The 18054-nt window shown below is 43.7% G+C and overlaps 1 long non-coding RNA gene across 1 annotated transcript; it reads right to left on the reverse strand.

Moving 5' to 3' along the window:
- Positions 1-10649: 10649 nt before the first annotated feature.
- Positions 10650-17280, reverse strand: LOC133234930 (uncharacterized). Its single transcript, XR_009732364.1, has 3 exons — positions 17141-17280; positions 15381-15433; positions 10650-10805 (listed from the first exon to the last, which is right to left on the reverse strand). It is a non-coding gene; the product is annotated as an uncharacterized LOC133234930 (long non-coding RNA).
- Between the last annotated feature and the right edge of the window lie 774 nt (positions 17281-18054).

An 18054-nucleotide genomic window follows, 5' to 3' on the forward strand; every position in this document is an offset into this window, starting at 1 on the left:
CCGCCTGCCTTCAATCTTTCCCAGCATCAAGGGTTTTTCTAATGAGTTGGCACTTCACATCTGGTGGTGAAAGTATTAAAGTTTCAGCTTCAGCATCAGTCCTTCCAATGAACATTCAGGACTGATTTCCTTTAAGATTGACTGGTTTGATCTCCTTGCAGTCCAAGGGACTCTTAAGAGTCTCCTCCAACACCGCAGTTCAAAAGCATCAATTCTTTAGCACTCAGCTTTCTTTTTTTTTTTTTCAGCTTTCTTTATAATCCAACTCTCGCATCCTTACATGACCACTGGGAAAACCATAGCCTTGACTAGATGGACCTTTGTTGGCTAAGTAACATCTCTGTTTTTTAATACGCTGTCTAGGCTGGTCATAGGTTTTTTTCCAAGGAGCAAATAAATGTCTTTTAATTTCATGGCTGCAGTCACCATCTACAGTGATTTTGGAGCCTTAAAAAAATAAAGTCTCTCACTGTTTCCCCATCTATTTGCCATGAAGTGATAGGACCGGATGCCATGATCTTAGTTTTCTGAATGTTGAGCTTTAAGCCAATTTTTTTCACTCTCCTCTTTCACCTTCATCAAGAGGCTCTTTAGTTCCTCTTCACTTTCTGCCATAAGGGTGGTATCATCTGCATATCTGAGGTTATTGATATTTCTCCTGGCAGTCTTGATTCCAGCTTGTGCTTCATCCAGCCCAGCCTGCATATAAGTTAAATAAGCAGGGTGACAATATACAGCCCTGATGTACTCCTTTCCCTGATTTGGAACCAGTCTGTTGTTCCATGTCTGGTTCTACTACATTAAGACAAATTAAGAAATGTTTGTATTGTGCTACCTCTGGTTGCTTCCTATGAGGTGGTAGGGTTCTACTCACATAATAAATAAGAAGCCACTTAATTCTCTTAAAAGCCATATGAGGTAGGCATGCATTTTATTCACATGTCTGCCATGAAGAGCAGAGGCATGCGGTATTTGCCCAATGACATGCAGCCAGCAAGTGGCAGAAGAAGGAGCCTGGCTCTCAAGTCTGCCTGCTGGCACTTCCTCACACTGCCTGCCCTAAAGTCATCACCATGAACACAGAGGCTCTAGGAAGTGCTTATGTCAACCCCTCTTTCTGTAGATGTGGAAATGGAGCCAAAGACTTACATGACTAGCTCAGAATCATACCAGAGGATGGACAAAAATTTACGTCTCCTGACACGCAGCTTGGCATTTTCTCCTCAATACCACACTGAGGATGTGAAGAGCTATTTCACAGGCTTCTTTATTTTTGAAAGGATTCAGAATTTTGAGACATTTTGAACTCTGACTCTCGAACCCAGGAAGGAGTGGAAACTGACCGTAAGAATGCTAGGGAGGAGAAAGGAAACAAGCAGGAGGAAGTGACTGAACCTTCCAGCCACATCACAGCAGAACGCAGTCCCACTCAGAGACTGAAATCTACTGGGGATGCCAGAAGCCTCCGGGACTCACGTTTTTATCTAGTGTGTGTGTAGAGGCGTCTGGGGGACTAGTACAGAGCTTCTCAAGCATTAATGTGCCTATAATTTACATGTGCATCTGATGAAAATGCAGATTCTGGTAAAGTGCCGCAGGGCGCTTGGGATTCCAACAAACACCTAGCTGATGCCACTGCTGCTCAGGTGTGAAAAAGAAGCCTTAGCTGGACTCTTCAAATAAGATCTAAGGTCCTGGTGCAGACAAACGGTATTTAGGGACAGAGACAGCCTGAAGGTGAAGACCTAAAATATGATCAGAGGCCCTTCAAAGCTCTAGGTGCATGAGATATATTCACATACATATTAATTTAAAAATTAATAATATTTCAAAAAGGAGAAAATACCCTTAGACACTGTTAACATTGCATAAAGAAAGGCAGCCAGTTTTGTGTGCCTTGTGTTGTCATATGATAGGAAATACCCAACATCGTCTATGGAATATTCTTGCCAAAAATCACAACTGGAATCAGAGCGGGTGTTTAAATCTAACTACCAGCTACAACTGTGGGTAAGAATCCCTTAGAAGAAATGGAGTAGCCATCATAGTCAACAAGAGTCCGAAATGCAGTCAGATCAGATCAGTTGCTCAGTCATGTCCGACTCTTTGCGACCCCATGAACTGCAGCACGCCAGGCCTCCCTGTCCATCACCAACTCCTGGAGTTCACTGAGACTCACGTCCATCGAGTCAGTGATGCAGTACTTAGGTGCAGTCTCAAAAACGACAGAATGATCTCTGTTTGTTTCCAAGGCAAACCATTCAATATCACAGTAATCCAAGTCTATGCCCCAACCAGTAATGCTGAAGAAGCTGAAGTTGAATGGTTCTATGAAGACCGACAGGACCTTCTAGAACTAACACCCCAAAAGACGTCCTTTTCATTATAGGGGACTGGAATGCCAAAGTAGGAAGTCAAGAGATATCTGGAGTAACAGGGGAATTTGGCCTTGGAGTACAAAATGAAGAAGCTCAAAGGCTAACAGAGTTTTGCCAAGAGAACTCACTGGTCATAGCAAATACCCTCTTCCAACAACACAAGAGAAGACTCTACACATGGACATCAGCAGATTGTCAATACCGAAATCAGACTGATTATATTCCTTGTAGCCAAAGATGGAGAAGCTCTATACAGTCAGCAAAAATAAGACCGGGAGTGGACTGTGTCTCAGATCATGAACCCCTTATTGCCAAATTTAGACTTAAATTGAAGAAAGTAGGGAAAACCACTAGACCATTCAGGTATGACCTAAATCAAATCCCTTACAGTTATACTATGTAAGTGAGAAATAGATTCAAGGGATTAGATCTGATAGACAGAGTGCCTGAAGAACTTCAGACAGAGGTTCATGACCTTGTGTTCGTGACCTTGTACAGGAGACAGGGATCAAGACCATCCCCAAGAAAAAGAAATGCAAAAAGGCAAAATGGTTGTCTGAGAAGGCCTTACAAATAGCTGAGAAAAAGAAGAGAAGCCAAAGGCAAAGGAGAAAAGGAAAGATATACCCATTTGAATGCAGAGTTCCAAAGAATAGAAAGGAGAGATTAGAAAGCCTTCCTCAGTGATCGATGCAAAGAAATAGAGGAAAACAATAGAATGGGAAAGACTAGAGATCTCTTCAAGAAAATTAGAGATACCAATGGAACATTTCATGCAAAGATGGTCTCAATAAAGGACAGAAGTGGTATGGACCTAACAGAAGCAGAAGATATTAAGAAAAGGTGTCAAGAATACACAGAAGAACTATACAAAAAACTTCTTCAGAACCCAGATAATCACGATGGTGTGGTCACTCATCTAGAGCTAGACATCCTGGAATGGGAAGTCAAGTGGGCCTTAGGAAGCATCACTATGAACAAAGCTAGTGGAGGTGATGGAATTCCAGTTAAGCTATTTCAAATCCTAAAAGATGATGCTGCGAAGGTGCTGCACTCAATATGCCAGCAAATTTGGAAAACTAAGTGGTGGCCACAGGACTGGAAAAGGTCAGTTTTCATTCCAACCCCAAAGAAAGGTGATGCCAAAGAATGTTCAAACTACCACACAATTGCACTCATTTCAAACGCTAGCAAAGTAATGCTCAAAATCCTTCAAGCCAGGCTTCAGCAATATGTGAACTGTGAACTTCCAGATGTTCAAGCTGGATTTAGAAAAGGCAGAGGAACCAGAGATCAAATTGCCAACACCTGTTGGATCATCAAAAAAGCAAGACAGTTCCAGAAAAACATCTACTTCTGCTTTATTGACTATGCCAAAGCCTTTGACTGTGTGGATCACAACAAACTGTGGAAAATCCTTCAAGAGATGGGAATACCAGACTATCTGACCTGCCTCCTGAGAAATCTGTATGCAGGTTAGGAAGCAACAGTTAGAACCAGACATTGAACAACAGATAGGTTCCAAATCAAGGAAAGGAGTATGTCAAGGCTGTATATTGCCACCCTGCTTATTTAACTTATATGCAGACTACATATTGCAAAATGCCAGGCTGGATGAAGCACAAGCCGGAATCAAGACTGCTGGGAGAAATATCAATAACCTCAGATATGCAGATGATACCACCCTTATGGCAGAAAGAGAAGAAGAACTAAAGAGCCTCTTGATGTAAGTGAAAGAAGAGAGTGAAAAAGTTGGCTTAAAGCTCAACATTTAGAAAACTAAGATCATGGCATCTGGCATGCCACTTCATGGCAAGTAGATCGGGAAACAATGGAAACGATGAGAGACTTTATTTTGGGGGGGAGGGGTTCCAAGATCACTGCAGTTGGTGACTACAGCCATGAAATTAAAAGCTGTTTGCTCTTTGGAAGAAAAGTTATGACCAACCTAGACAGCATAGTTAAAAGCAGAAACGTTACTTTACCGAAAAAGGTCCATCTAGTCAAAGCTATGGTTTTCCAGTAGTCATGTATGGATGTGAGAGTTGGACTATAAAAAAAAGCTGCTCTTGCTGCTGCTGCTGCTAAGTTGCTTCAGTTGTGTCCGACTCTGTGTGACCCCATAGATGGTAGCCCACCAGGCTCCTCTGTCCCTGGGATTCTCCAGGCAAGAACACTGGAGTGGGTTGCCATTTCCTTCTCCAATGCATTGCCATTACCTTATCCAAAGAAAGCTGAGTGCTGAAGAATTGATGCTTTTGAACTGTGGTGTTGGAGAAGACTCTTGAGAGTCCCTTGGACTGCAAGGAGATCCAACCAGTCCTAAAGGAAAGTCCTAAAGGAAATCAGTCCTGAATATTCATTGGAAGGACTGATGCTGAAGCTGAAACTCCAATCCTTTGGCCACCTGATGTGAAGAACTGACTTACTAGAAAAGACCATGATGCTGGGAAAGACTGAAGGCAGGAAGAGAAGGGGACAACAGAGGATGAGATAGTTGGATGGCATCACCAACTTGATGTACATAAGTTTGAGTAAGCTCTGGGGGTTGGTGGTGGACAGGGAAGCCTGGCATGCTACAGTCCATGGGGTCACAAAGAGTCGGATACAACTGAGTGACTGAACCAAACTGAGCTGAACCAGTTTAGAGAAAACACCAGGGAAAAGAGGAGCATGAACTCGTGTTTTTGTGCTCATGAGGTACAAAATACCCAGATGTGAGAAATCCTACGGAACAAAAACCTGACTTATTCAACAATATTATGCCATGGAAAAGAAGAATAGAGAATTAGAAGTCTCTTGAGAGACTTAATGTAATATAAGGACCTTGCTTGGATACTGATTCAAACGAAGTATAAGAAAAAAGGTTTCTGAAAAAAATCTAGAAAATTTTACTACTAACTAGATATTTGATGATGCTAAGGAATTAGCATTTTAACTATAAAACATTTTTTTAATCTGTTTTTGGACATAGATGTTGCTGAAATATTTGCTGCGAAACAATCTGATATCATTCATTGATGGCTGGGGGAGAACTATACTGGGGCACAGAAAAAAATAGATTGGCAGAGAGATATGCCTTGAAGCTTGTGATGGGAAGCTTGGGAGATCTTATATACTAGTTTCTCTATTTTTCTGTTTGTTTAAAACTTTCCAATTTCAAGTTTGTAAATACATATATCAGCAAGAAAAGAAAAAGAGAGAGAGAGAATTGAGAAGGAGGAGGCTAGAGGAGAGAGAGAAGTGCTCAGAGGGGCTCACCTCACACCCAACTACTCTTCAAAACAAGAAGATTCAGTGAACTGTCAATTCCAATCTCAATACCAAGATTTGTGAGATCCCAGGACGTATTACTGAAATGGTGAAAGTTAAATCTGAAAAAGAATAAAGAAGAACAACAAAAGGAAAAAGAGGAGATTGTCAGGCCCCGCTAAGGGTGGGCTGCTGAAAACCCCTCCTTCTATATTATGGCTTCCGGACAGGCCTGTCAGTGACCCCAGCGATATAAGGCCTCTGGATCCAGCAGAGCATTTGTCAATGTCTCTTGTGATCTCTGTAAAGAAGGTGGAAATTGTAGTTCGGGTGAGAGCTTGGCAGGGTGGATTGATGGCAGATGGAACATCCAGCCGCAGGAGGAGCCTGTGTTGGGCTGGGGCAGCGCTTCAGCCGAAGCAGAGGGACTCCTGTTCAAGATGCTCTTGTTCCTCATGACGACAGATGAAGATATACAAGTTGTGCCGGTCAAAGTGACAGAAGACAGAAAATCTAAAGGACCACCTTTGAATACCTTTGATGACAGAGTGATTATTGCAACACATCTCAACATGCTACAACAGAAGCTATGTTAGCAAGCTGAAATGTAACAGTATTTATTATCAAACAGCCAATCAGGGGAGTCAAGATGCAGAAAAGGCCAAAGCCTGTGGCTGATACACATGTGTGGGAGGGAAAGACTGCCTGTGGACCAGGTGCGCTTAGGGCCCTTGTAAGATACAGATGACTATAGTCCTCCCCTGGTTGGAGAAACACTGACTTGAAGATTTTCTCTTACTGTAAATTCCACAGGAGTCAATAATCTAAGCAGCTGCCAACACTGATTTGATTTTAACATACATTAAAACAATTGTCTTCCTGAAGAGTGGATGAACACAGTCATGGCATCTAGCATTTAGTAAGCGCTTACTATATGTGGCATCATGCTAGGGACTACACACATGTTATCTTGCTACTAGAGACACTACACTCAGTCGCGTTCGACTCTTTGTGGCCCCATATACTGTAGCCCACCAGACTCCTCTGCCCAGTGGATTTTCCAGGCAAGAATACTGAAGTGGGTTGCCATTTCCTACTCCAGGGGATCTTCCCAACCCAGGGATTGAACCCATATCTCTTGTGTCTCCTCGTCGGCAAGAGGATTCTTTACCACCAGCACCAGCTGGGAAGCCCTGGTTTCTCTGAAGGTGGAATGATACTTCTGCACTGAAGTTATCAGGCATGGTCTGTCAGAACCTTTCAAGGGACTGATAGAATAAACTACCTGTTTAGGTCTTTTGCCCACTTTTTGATTGCACTGTTTTTCTGGTGTTGAGGTATATGGGCTGCTTGTATATTTTGGAAATTAATCCTTTGCCAGCTGTCTCATTTGCTTTTATTTTCTCCCATTCGGAAGGTTGTTTTTTCACCTTGTTTATAGTTTCCTTTGTTGTGCAAAAGCTTTTAAGTTTAATTAGGTCCCACTTGTTTTTTTTTTTTTTTTTTAATTTTCATTCCTTTGGGAGGTGGGTCACAGAGGATCTTGAAGAGATTTCTGCCTATGTTTCTTCTATGAGTTTTATAATTTCCAGTCTTATATTTAGGTCTTTAAACCATTTTGAGTTTATCTTTGTGTATGGTGGTAGGAAGTTTCATTCTTTTACATGTAGCCCAGTTCTCCCAGCACCACTTATGGAAGAGACTATCTTTTCTCCCTTGTATATTCTTACCTCCTTTGTCAAAGATAAGGTGTCGACAGGTGTGTGGGTTTATCTCTGGGCTTTCTATCTTATCCAATACAACTCAATACCAGAAAAAAACCAACCCAATCAAAAAGTGGGCAAAATATCTAAACAGACACTTTTCCAAAGAAGACATACAAATGGCTAATAAAAACATGAGAAGATGCTCAACACTGATTATTATTAGAGAAATGCAAATCAAAATTACAATGAGTTACCACCTCACACTGGTCAGAATGTCATCATCAAAAAATCCACAAACAATAAAAGCTGGAGAGGGTGTGGAGAAAAGGAAACCCTCTTGCACTGTTGGTGGGAATGTAAATTGATCCAGCCACTATGGAAGACAGTATGGAGATTCCTTAAAAAGCCAGGAATAAAATTGCCATCTGACCCAATAATCACACTACTAGGCATATACCCTAAGGAAACCACAGTTGAAAAAGACACATGTACCCAATGTTTACTGCAGCACTATTTACAATAGCTAGAACATGGAAGCACCCTGTCCATCAACGGATGAATGGATAAAGAAGCTGTGGTACATATATATAATGGAATTTTACTCAGCCATAAAAAGGAATGCATTTGAGTCAATTCTAATGAAGTGGTTGAACCTAGAGGTTATTATACAGGGTGAATGTGAAAGTCAGTCAGTTGTGTCTAACTCTTTGCAACCCCATGGACTGTAGCCTGCCAAGCTCCTCTGTCCATGGAATTCTCTAGGCAAGAATACTGGAGTGGGTGGCCATTCCCTTCCCCAGGGGATCTTCCCAACCCAGGCATGAAATCCAGGTCTTCCGCATTGCAGGCGGATTCTTTACTGTCTGAGCCACCAGGGAAGCCCAGCAATACTGACGTGGGTACCCTGTCCCTTCTCCAGGGGATCTTCCTGATGCAGGAATCAGACCAGGGTCTCCTGCACTGCAGGCAGATTCTTTATCAGCTGAGATACCCTACAGAGTGAAGTAAGTCAGAAAGAGAAAAACAAATATCGTATATTAACACACACTCACACATATCTATATGGAATCTAGAAAGATGGCATTAATGATCCTACTTGCAAGGCAGCAATGGAGATGCAGACAGAGAGAACAGACTTATGGACATGGAAGGCAGGGAGGAAGAAGAGGGTGGGACGAATGGAGAGAGTCGCATGGAGACATATACACCACCATATGTAAAATAGACAGTCATGGGAATTTGATGCATGACTCGGGGAACTCAAACCAGGGCTCTGTAACAACCTAGAGGGGTGGGATGGAGTGAGCCGTAGGAGAGAAGTTCAAGAGCAAGGGGCCATATGTATACCTATGGCTGATTCATGTTGATGTTTGGCAGAAACCATGCTGTGACACAATTATCCTTCCATTAAAAAAAACCAAAACACCCAACTATCTGATCCCTCTGGTTGAGTGTATCCAGACATCTGCTAAGGGGACCAACTTATGGACCAATGGCTAGAGCAGGAAATCTTCATGAGAAGCAGGAAGGCCAGAGTCCTGGGCAGAGGTAAAATTTTAAACTTCATAAAAATGTAAAGAGCATGAGACCCAGAATGCCAGGAGATTGACTCAATCTAGCAGAGAGTGGAAATGGACACTCAAGTTGGAGGTTGTAAAAAGAGAGTTTGTAGTCAGAAAATAGGAAATAAAGAAAAGTAACGGAGAGCTGGATCTCAAGGTTTGGAGAGTGGGTGGAGGATGGCAGAAGAGGCCTCAGCAGTAAAAACACACCGCGACGACTGTATGCAGGGTACCGGGTGTGCCAGAGGAGTGGGGAAGCACGCCGGAAAGAAGTCAGCCCGGTCTCGAACAGGAAGCTGACAGAAACACTGAAGCATCGAGTGAAGGATACGGATTAGTGTGAACAGTCAGGCTCCTTCTGAAGCTAAGACTGTTGGTTCGCATGCCGGGAGTCATGTGGTAAAGGACGATCAGTCTGCAGGTAATTAAAATCAGAAGTGCTCCTCATGTTCCTCTGCGTGCTATATGAGTCTTGACAGAGTGAGGATGTTTCTGCCCTCAGATAAATTCTAATGAACAGCAATCCCTGAGTGCCGGCTTCAGGCCATGATGACACTTGCGCAGGGAAGCAGGCTCCATGGTCTTACACATCGGCTCACCACTTGGTTTTGAAAACGTTCATTTCATAATTAAAATCCATGTCTGATAAACAACCCAGCACTAAGGAACCATAGCATGTGTCTACCAGGCTGGTAAAGTGAAAGTGAAGTGGAGTCACTCAGTCGTGTCCAACTCTTTGCAATCCGTGGACTGTAGCCCACAAAGCTCCTCGGTCCATGGGATTCTCCAGGTAAGAATACTGGAGTGTGTTGCCATTTCCTTCTCCAGGAAAACTGAGTTTGATACATAGAAATCACCTTACATTTATCTATCTATCCATCCATCTATCCATTCATCCAGGCTACTGGGGTACATTATGATAAAATAATACAGACAAAAAGTTGAGATAAAACTGGTGATGAATGCACGTATAACTCAATAAAGGAAGCTTCATCTTGGATCCTCAAAAGGACAAGGGCATTGGCTGCGTTTGTGGCAAGTCAGTGAGTCAAGTGAGTCAGTGAGTCAAGTGAGTCACTGACCTCAAGAGGGGGATGAAAAAATAGATGGAACTGTAGTGATCTTTCAGAGACCCAGAATGACCCAGTTTGACTAATCAGATAGCAGGTCTATTTTGTACTCAAAGAGACAGGCCACACTAAATCATCATGCCTGGGGCCTTCACCATTAGCCATCAGGGGCTGGTCCTTCCCTATTGTTTATGGAGTGGCCAGTGAGCCAGACCTCTCAGATGTACACAGAACATTAATCTAGGAAAGGATATGAAATTTAAACCCACATTAAGATACAGGTCAGTCGGTGGGGAGTATGATTCATGCCCTCAGCTTAAAACCTTTCAGGAGCAACGCAGGTAGACCGTGGAATCTGTTATCCTACACCCCTTGATGTTGGCCCTCCTGTGATGCAGGTGGGTGAGCAAAACTGAATGAACTCCCAAGCTCAAAACTGGCCCAAAAGTTCAAAGAGGAGATATAGATTGAGACCAAAACTCCCATCCCTGCTTTGAACTATACATTTTGTAGTTGGAAGTGGTCTTAGAAATTATCTAAACCAATTTCTCATCATATAGTTGGGAAAACTGATTCCATAAAGGAAAATGTACATATCTCCTGGCCATTTATTTCTATGACAGAGCATTTAGACAATGTACCCAGTGAAAAAGAATGGGAAACATAGAATTTGGGCTTGCAGAATTTTATTTTTGAAATCCTGCCACAGAATAATTGCTGTATCAAGGAAGAAACACTATGGGTCAGGAATTCTATGATCTGGACCCAGCAGCATCTTCACTAGCTCTGGAACCTTCTCTAGAGTCCCTTTCTGATTTTCTCTCTTTATTCCAAAACCTGTCAGAATTCAGAGCACATGGTTAGGTTAAAAAAATGTTTGATGAATGAATAAATGCACTTAAGCTCTAAATTTCCATACTTCTCTGCATAGCAATAAGAAAAAAAGCACTCTTTAAAAGGGAAACCTTCATTTATCAGATTATGAATATATTCAAATTCCTGGATTTGTGTTAAGATAAATGCACAGTAATTTTGCTAAAAATACTTCCAAAAAACCAATTAACTTAAGGACACCGTTGATGCCCTTAAGAGATATTCATTCATATCATTCAATTGAGGAAGAGGAGCACTGCATTTTTATTCACTGGAGAGTTAAGACCCCTGGGGACAGCTTTAAAAATTGATGTCCCTTTGAGCTTCCTGTACCCTTACTTCTCAAAGTGAGGTCCCTGGATCACCAGCAGAAGCAGCAGTATTATCTGGGTGCTTGAGCAATTTGCAAAGGTTCAAGCTCAACCCTGAGCTTTTTTTTGGATAACTGCTTTACAATATTGGTTTGATTTCTGCCATACATCAACATGAATTAGCCATAAGTCTACATTACTTTGCCAACAAAGGTCCGTCTAGTCAAGGCTATGGTTTTTCCAGTGGTCATGTATGGATGTGAGAGTTGGACTGTGAAGAAAGCTGAGCGTCAAAGAATTGATGCTCTTGAACTGTGGTGTTGGAGAAGACTCTTGAGAGTCCCTTGGACTGCAAGGAGATCCAACCAGTCCATTTTGAAGGAGATCAGCCCTGGGTGTTCTTTGGAAGGAATGATGCTAAAGCTGAAACTCCAGTACTTTGGCCACCTCATGTGAAGAGTTGACTCATTGGAAAAGACTCTGATGCTGGGAGGGACTGGGGGCAGGAGGAGAAGGGGACGACAGAGGATGAGATGGCTGGATGGTATCACCGACTCAATGGACATGAGTTTGGGTAAACTCTGGGAGTTGGTGATGGACAGGGAGGCCTGGCATGTTGCGATTCATGGGGTCGCAAAGAGTCGGACACAACTGAGCGACTGAACTGAACTGATACATATGTACACTCCCTCTTGAACCACCCTCCCAGCTCCCACCCTTTCCCACCAACCTGGGTTTGAATTTGTTTTCTAGCCAACCCTGGGTTTGAATTTGCATTACAACAAGAAGGTGATTTGCCTGCTAGCTACAGTTAGGGAAATGCTGCCCTGGGTCAGTCCAGCAGGCTGAGATGCTCAGGAGACATAACATCCACTCTGCAGTATATAGTTCCCTCTGCCTTGTCTGAAGAACCTGCCCTGGGTATTGCCTACCGAAACACCTAAGGATAAATTCCCAGTGAAACAAACTTCAAGAAGCCTTCAGAACACTTCCCTCTTAATTATTCGACTGAACCATATGAAATCACTGGCACTCCATGTCTTTGAACTACAGAAATGGCCATTTCATATATTTCAATGGCTTGTAATGCACCAAACTTTGTGTTAAGTGCTTTAACTCTGATTATTCTAATCCACAGACTCCTCTATGAGGTCAATATTAAGTCCATTTTGCAGTTGGGGAAGTGAAGGACTAAAAAAGTCACATTCCCAAAGTTACACAGACAGGAATGAAAAGGTTCACATTCATATTCGACCCTGGCCCCAAGGAGGCCCAGCATTGCTCAAGGTGTGATCCTCAGACCATAACATGGGAAACTGATTAAAATGCATATTCTAGATACCATCCTGGACATATTGAATCTGGATCTCTGGTGTTGGGGACTAAGACTCTGTATTGTATCGAATCCTACTCTTTATATACACTACTTCCTCTCGAAGCAGGTGGTGAATGGCCATTAACATAAAAGTCTAACTCATGCCAAGGCAGAGGGACCAGGTACCCAATTTCCCCAGGAAAGTCATGGTTTACAGACATTGCTTATGGTCACGGTACAGCTTCTGCGAGCTCCTCATTTGATTCTCAGAAGTGTTCAGGTTTGGATGATAAGTTATATGGTCACCTTATGTTAGGGGGCAGACTGGGTTGGGTTTCTCCCAAGAGAGCATCAGCGCTCTGTCCCCATCAGGCAGCTCTCCCGAGGTTCCCAGCGCGCGGGGCAGGCCTGGGTCTGTCCAATGTCCCGAGCTTCCCGGCGCGCAGGGCAGGCCTGGGTCTGTCCAGTGTCCCAAGCTTCCCGGTGCGCGGGGCAGGCCTGGGTCTGTCCAGTGTCCCGAGCCTCCTTCTCCCCTCCCCCAGCCCCGGCCTCAGGGGCCCACAGCCCCAGGCCAGCATGGCAGGCAGGTCTCCAGCCACCCTGAGGCATTCACACAGGGAGGGCCACGCTGGCATGTTGGAAACCTCTGAGCTGTTCTGACCTGCGCTCCACTGAGAACACTGTCTCTTTTCCATGTGTCATCCTCTGGGGTAACCTTGCCTGAGAACTTTCTCCTTGACAACACAGGTGGGTTCCTACCAGGTCACTAGAACTGGCAAGGTCTCACTCTTCTCTGGATCCCAGTGTGGGACCCAGGGCCAGGCACTAGTGAAATTCCAACAGGTATTTGCCAATAGTCCAAATGATTAAATTAATGCAGTTCTCAGATTACTGTCCCAAGAGCAGGTTTTGACAAATTACGGAGAAAGGAAAATTAGAAAACTAGTGGGTAGGGAATGTGATTTTATCAAGGCCTTAAGGGAGTTCAGAAAAGAAAAAAGGCCATAGAGTACAAAGTCAGGATACAAAAAAAAAAACAAAAAAAACCCAAAACCCAACCTTATCTTTAAAGAATATGTTAGCTTCACTATCAAATAACATAATCAGTATTAGTTCAATTCAGTCACTCAATCGTGTCTGACTCTTTGCAACCCCATGAACTGCAGCACACCAGGCCTCCCTGTCCATCACCAACTCCCGGAGCTTACTCAAACTCATGTCCATTGAGTTGGTAATGCCATCCAACCATCTCATCCTCTATTGTCCCCTTCTTCTCCTGCCTTCAATCTTTCCCAGCATCAGGGTCTTTTCCAATCTAGGGTCTTTTCGCATTAGGTGGCCAAAGGATTGCAGTTTCAGCTTCAACATCAGTCCTTCCAGTGAATATTCAGGACTGATATCCTTTAGGATGGACTGGTTGGATCTCCTTGCAGTCCAGGAGACTCTCAAGAGTCTTCTCCAACATCACAGTTCAAAAGCATCAGTTCTTCAGTGCTCACCTTTCTTTATAGTCCAACTCTCACATCCATACATGACTGCTGGAAAAACCATAGCTTTGATTAGTGGATCTTTGTTGGCAAAGTAGTCAAATCAATATATTCTCCTTCAATCTCTGGATACCTTTTCAGGTAAACTGTGTCTACATTTAAAACAATGGGTTTAATTATGAATGCACTATGGAACACCCAAAAAGTCTGGAAAAACAAAGAATACTATTTTCCTTTTCAGATTAATGTTGCATTAAATTTACAGGAATTTTATCTGCAAATATGCCTGGAGGCTACAGAAAATGTAACTTACACACTGTTTAAAAATAAATTTATCTTACATGTGATGATTGATTTTTATATATCAACTTGACTGGACTATGTGGTGCCCGTAGTCTGGGTCTTTCTGGAGGAGATTAGCATCTGAATCTACAGAGTAGAGCAGATTGCCCTACCCAGGGTGGGTGGGCCTCTCCCGGTCAAGGGAAGACCTGAAGAGAACACCAAGGCTGAGTAACAGGGACACCTCCTGCCTGCCTGCCTGAGCTGTGACATCAGTCTTCTCCTGTCCTCAGGCTGGAACCTACACCATCAGTTTTCCTGGGTCTCAGGCCCCTGGACTTGGCTGGATTTCATCTACACCGCTGGCTCTCCTTGTTCTCTAGTTTGCTAACTGTAGATCTTTGGACATCTCAATGCCCACAATCACGTGAGCCCACTCTTTATGATAAAGCCCTTGGCTCACATGATTACAGAGGCTGATACGTGACAATATCTGCAATTAGCAAGACCCAGAGAGCCAGAGGTCCATCCAGCAGTAGTCCATGTACTAAGGCCTAAGCACATATACCTACATCTGCCTACCCTCAGGTCCAGAGCAAAATTCAAAATTGCTATAATTCAACCTTTTCTAATATATGTTCAGCCAATCAATATACCACTCACCCACTCCCAAAACATTTTAGAGGTCAGATAAGTGAGAGAAACGCTAGATAGAGGAAAACATGCAGCCTGAACCCCTGAGATGAGTACACACAAGTGAGCCTCAAAGAGAGGAACGTGGTTCTTCTCTGATGCTTTTGATCACTTATTTCCCCTTCCTCCACCATCCTCGTTTTACCCTCGCAAGACTGAGATTCCAAGAAAAACACCAGGGAAAAGCTGTGCCCAATTCATCCAGAACAGCCAGTTCCAAAGCAGAAAGCAGCAGCCAGGGGCAGTGGGGCTCTGAGATGCCGCCCACGTATGGCACCCTAGGACATGCACGGCTCCTTCCATTCAAATCCCAAAGAGCTTGTACACGTCTGTGGGCTCCACTTTTGTCATCACAACACAATATTTTCTCTCTTCCTGTAAAAATCTGCTTTGTTTGGGACTAAAGGTCAATATAAAGCACAAGGACTGTGATTCATGGCTCTTGGCTTACCAGCTGTGTGACCTCAGGCGAGGTGCTAACTTCTCTGTGCCTCACCCCTCTATCTGCAAAATGGAGAAGATAATAGTTGTTGCAAGGATTAAGTGAATTAATGCATGTATAGTCTTAATATAGAGTTGTGCTGTCTCATAGAGTAGCTATCAGCCACATGTGGTGATTTCCAAAAAGTTAATGAAAATGAGGTTCTCAAGGCAAGAACACTGAAGTGGCTTGCCATTCCCCTCTCCAGTGGGCCACATTCGGTCAGACCTCTCCACCATGAACTGTCCATCTTGGGTGGCCCCACAGGGCATGGCTTAGTTTCATTGAGTTAAACAAGGCTGTGGTCTATGTGCTCAATATTCAGAAAACTAAGATCATGGCATCTGGTCCCATCACTTCATGGGAAATAGATGGGAAAGCAGTGGAAACAGTGGCAGGCTTTATTTTGGGGGGCTCCAAAATCACTGCAGATGGTGACTGCAGCCATGAAGTTAAAAGACGCTTACTCCTTGGAAGGAAAGTTATGACCAACCTAGACAGCATATTCAAAAGCAGAGACATTACTTTGCCAACAAAGGTTCATCTAGTCAAGGCTTTGGTTTTTCCTGTGGTCATGTATGGATGTGAGAGTTGGACTGTGAAGAAAGCTGAGCACCAAAGAATTGATGCTTTTGAACTGTGGTGTTGGAGAAGACTCTTGAGAGTCCCTTGGACTGCAAGGAGATCCAACCAGTCCATCCTAAAGGAGATCAGTCCTGGGTGTTCATTGGAAGGACTGATGTTAAAGCTGAAACTCCAATCCTTGGCCACCTGATGCGAAGAGCTGTCTCATTTGAAAAGACCCTGAGGCTGGGAAAGATTGAGGGCAGGAGGAGAAGGGGACGACAGAGGATGAGATGGTTGGATGGCATTACCGACTCAATGGACATGAGTTTGGGTGAACTCCGGGGGTTGGTGATGGACAGGGAGGCCTGGCGTGCTGCAGTTCATGGGGTCGCAAAGAGTCGGACATGACTGAGCGACTGAACTGAATGAAAATGAAATTAAAGTTCAGGTCTTTGGTTGTACGAGTCATGTTTTAAGTGCATCACGGCCATGTATGATAGGCAGCCACCATACTGGATGGTACAGAAGAGATGTTTCCATTGTCAGGATGTTGTACAGTCTGAACACCCAGCAAGTACTGAATAAGGGCTAGTTTTTATTTTCCCAAAGCCTGCACAGATCAGGTTCATTGTTTAGCTCCTCAACTCATCAGTCAGGTCCCCTCCTAGGGGTCTAACACAAACTATGGGGCCTCAGTCACTCTGCCCTCTCTTCTTTTTGTCTTGTTTCTGCCCCCTTCCGTTACGTCTCTCATCCTTCCTTCCTCGTCCCCCCTCCCTCTCTCTCATCTTCCTCTCTCCCTCCCTCCCTCCCTCCATCCTGCCCTCTTTCTCTTCCTCCTTCCTTTACTTTTTCCCTCCCTCCTCCCTCCTTTTCCTTTCTCCCTGCCCCCGCCTTTTTCTCCAACAGGAGGACCACCAGAGGTCCCTGGTCCCTTACCATGATCCGGCAGCCGGACCTTGGCTGTTGTGTACTCCTAGTAACACATCCTGCTCTCTGCGTTCACTGCCCCAGGGTCACTGTTGGCATCTGTGCCCGAGATGCTGTCATACCACCTCTGGGAGGCCCTGACTTTGTGAGTCAGAGAGCTGAGCCTATCTGTCCACCAACTACATCCTTTCTCTCTATCAAAGTGAAAGACTTTGACAGAGATAAATGTGCACCTGCTAAATTATTTATAGTAGCAAATGTCGCCGTAACGGGATCAGTCAAGCACCATCGCCATACGCTGCTGCCTCGGCCTCAGAGAAACAGGCTAAAGGGAACTTTCTGTTGGTAATTCTGGTTGTGACAGGATGTGACCACCATTCCTTCCTAAAAGAATCATAATGGATATCGATTCTTAGTTCTGGAGTTTGGCTCGTTAAAAACCACAAATAGAATTCTATGGGGAACGAGCTATATTGATTGGTTCATTTTGCTTTATGGGTTTGTTTCCTATGTAACACGTAATTGTATATTACAGTTGCTATAATACACAAGAATTAAAGACCTAATTTGGCTAAATAAGAATTGACTTATAAATTATGAAACATTCTCTCTCATCAAACTCCTGGATAATTAAACAAGATTTTAGCGAGTGCTATCTTGGTAGATTGTTTTGTATTTGGGGTGGGAGCTGAAAGACTGGGAACCTTTTTTTTTTTTTTTCTCCTGTTAAAAAGTAACTTTCTGAGCACTTAAGCCAGTGGTAATGAGTTTAGGGATTTCAGAGAAGGCTGTTAAATTTTTGCCGAGGTCTATTAAGCTGTCTTTTCTTCCACATTATTTCGCTTCTTAAATCTCAAAATGAATTGCCATCAGTGGCATGGTGGCAAGGGCACAGGTTCTGGCAGTAATTAGACTTAAATTCTAACTCTGCCTCTCCCTCCTCATTTTAGTAGGTAGGCTGTCCTTCCACGCACCTGGTTTTCAGCACTTAACCATGTGCAGACACTTAACATGTCTTGGTCCATGTGAAGTGAGCAGATACGATGCACAGAATAACTGGAAAAGCGTCTGCATTCTTGGGCTTGCCCTTCATAAGAACATGCTTATATTAGCATCCGGTCCCAGGAGGAGGAAAAATACCTGGAGG

The sequence above is a fragment of the Bos javanicus genome, chromosome 22, assembly GCF_032452875.1.
Source record: "Bos javanicus breed banteng chromosome 22, ARS-OSU_banteng_1.0, whole genome shotgun sequence".
NCBI lineage: Eukaryota > Metazoa > Chordata > Mammalia > Artiodactyla > Bovidae > Bos > Bos javanicus.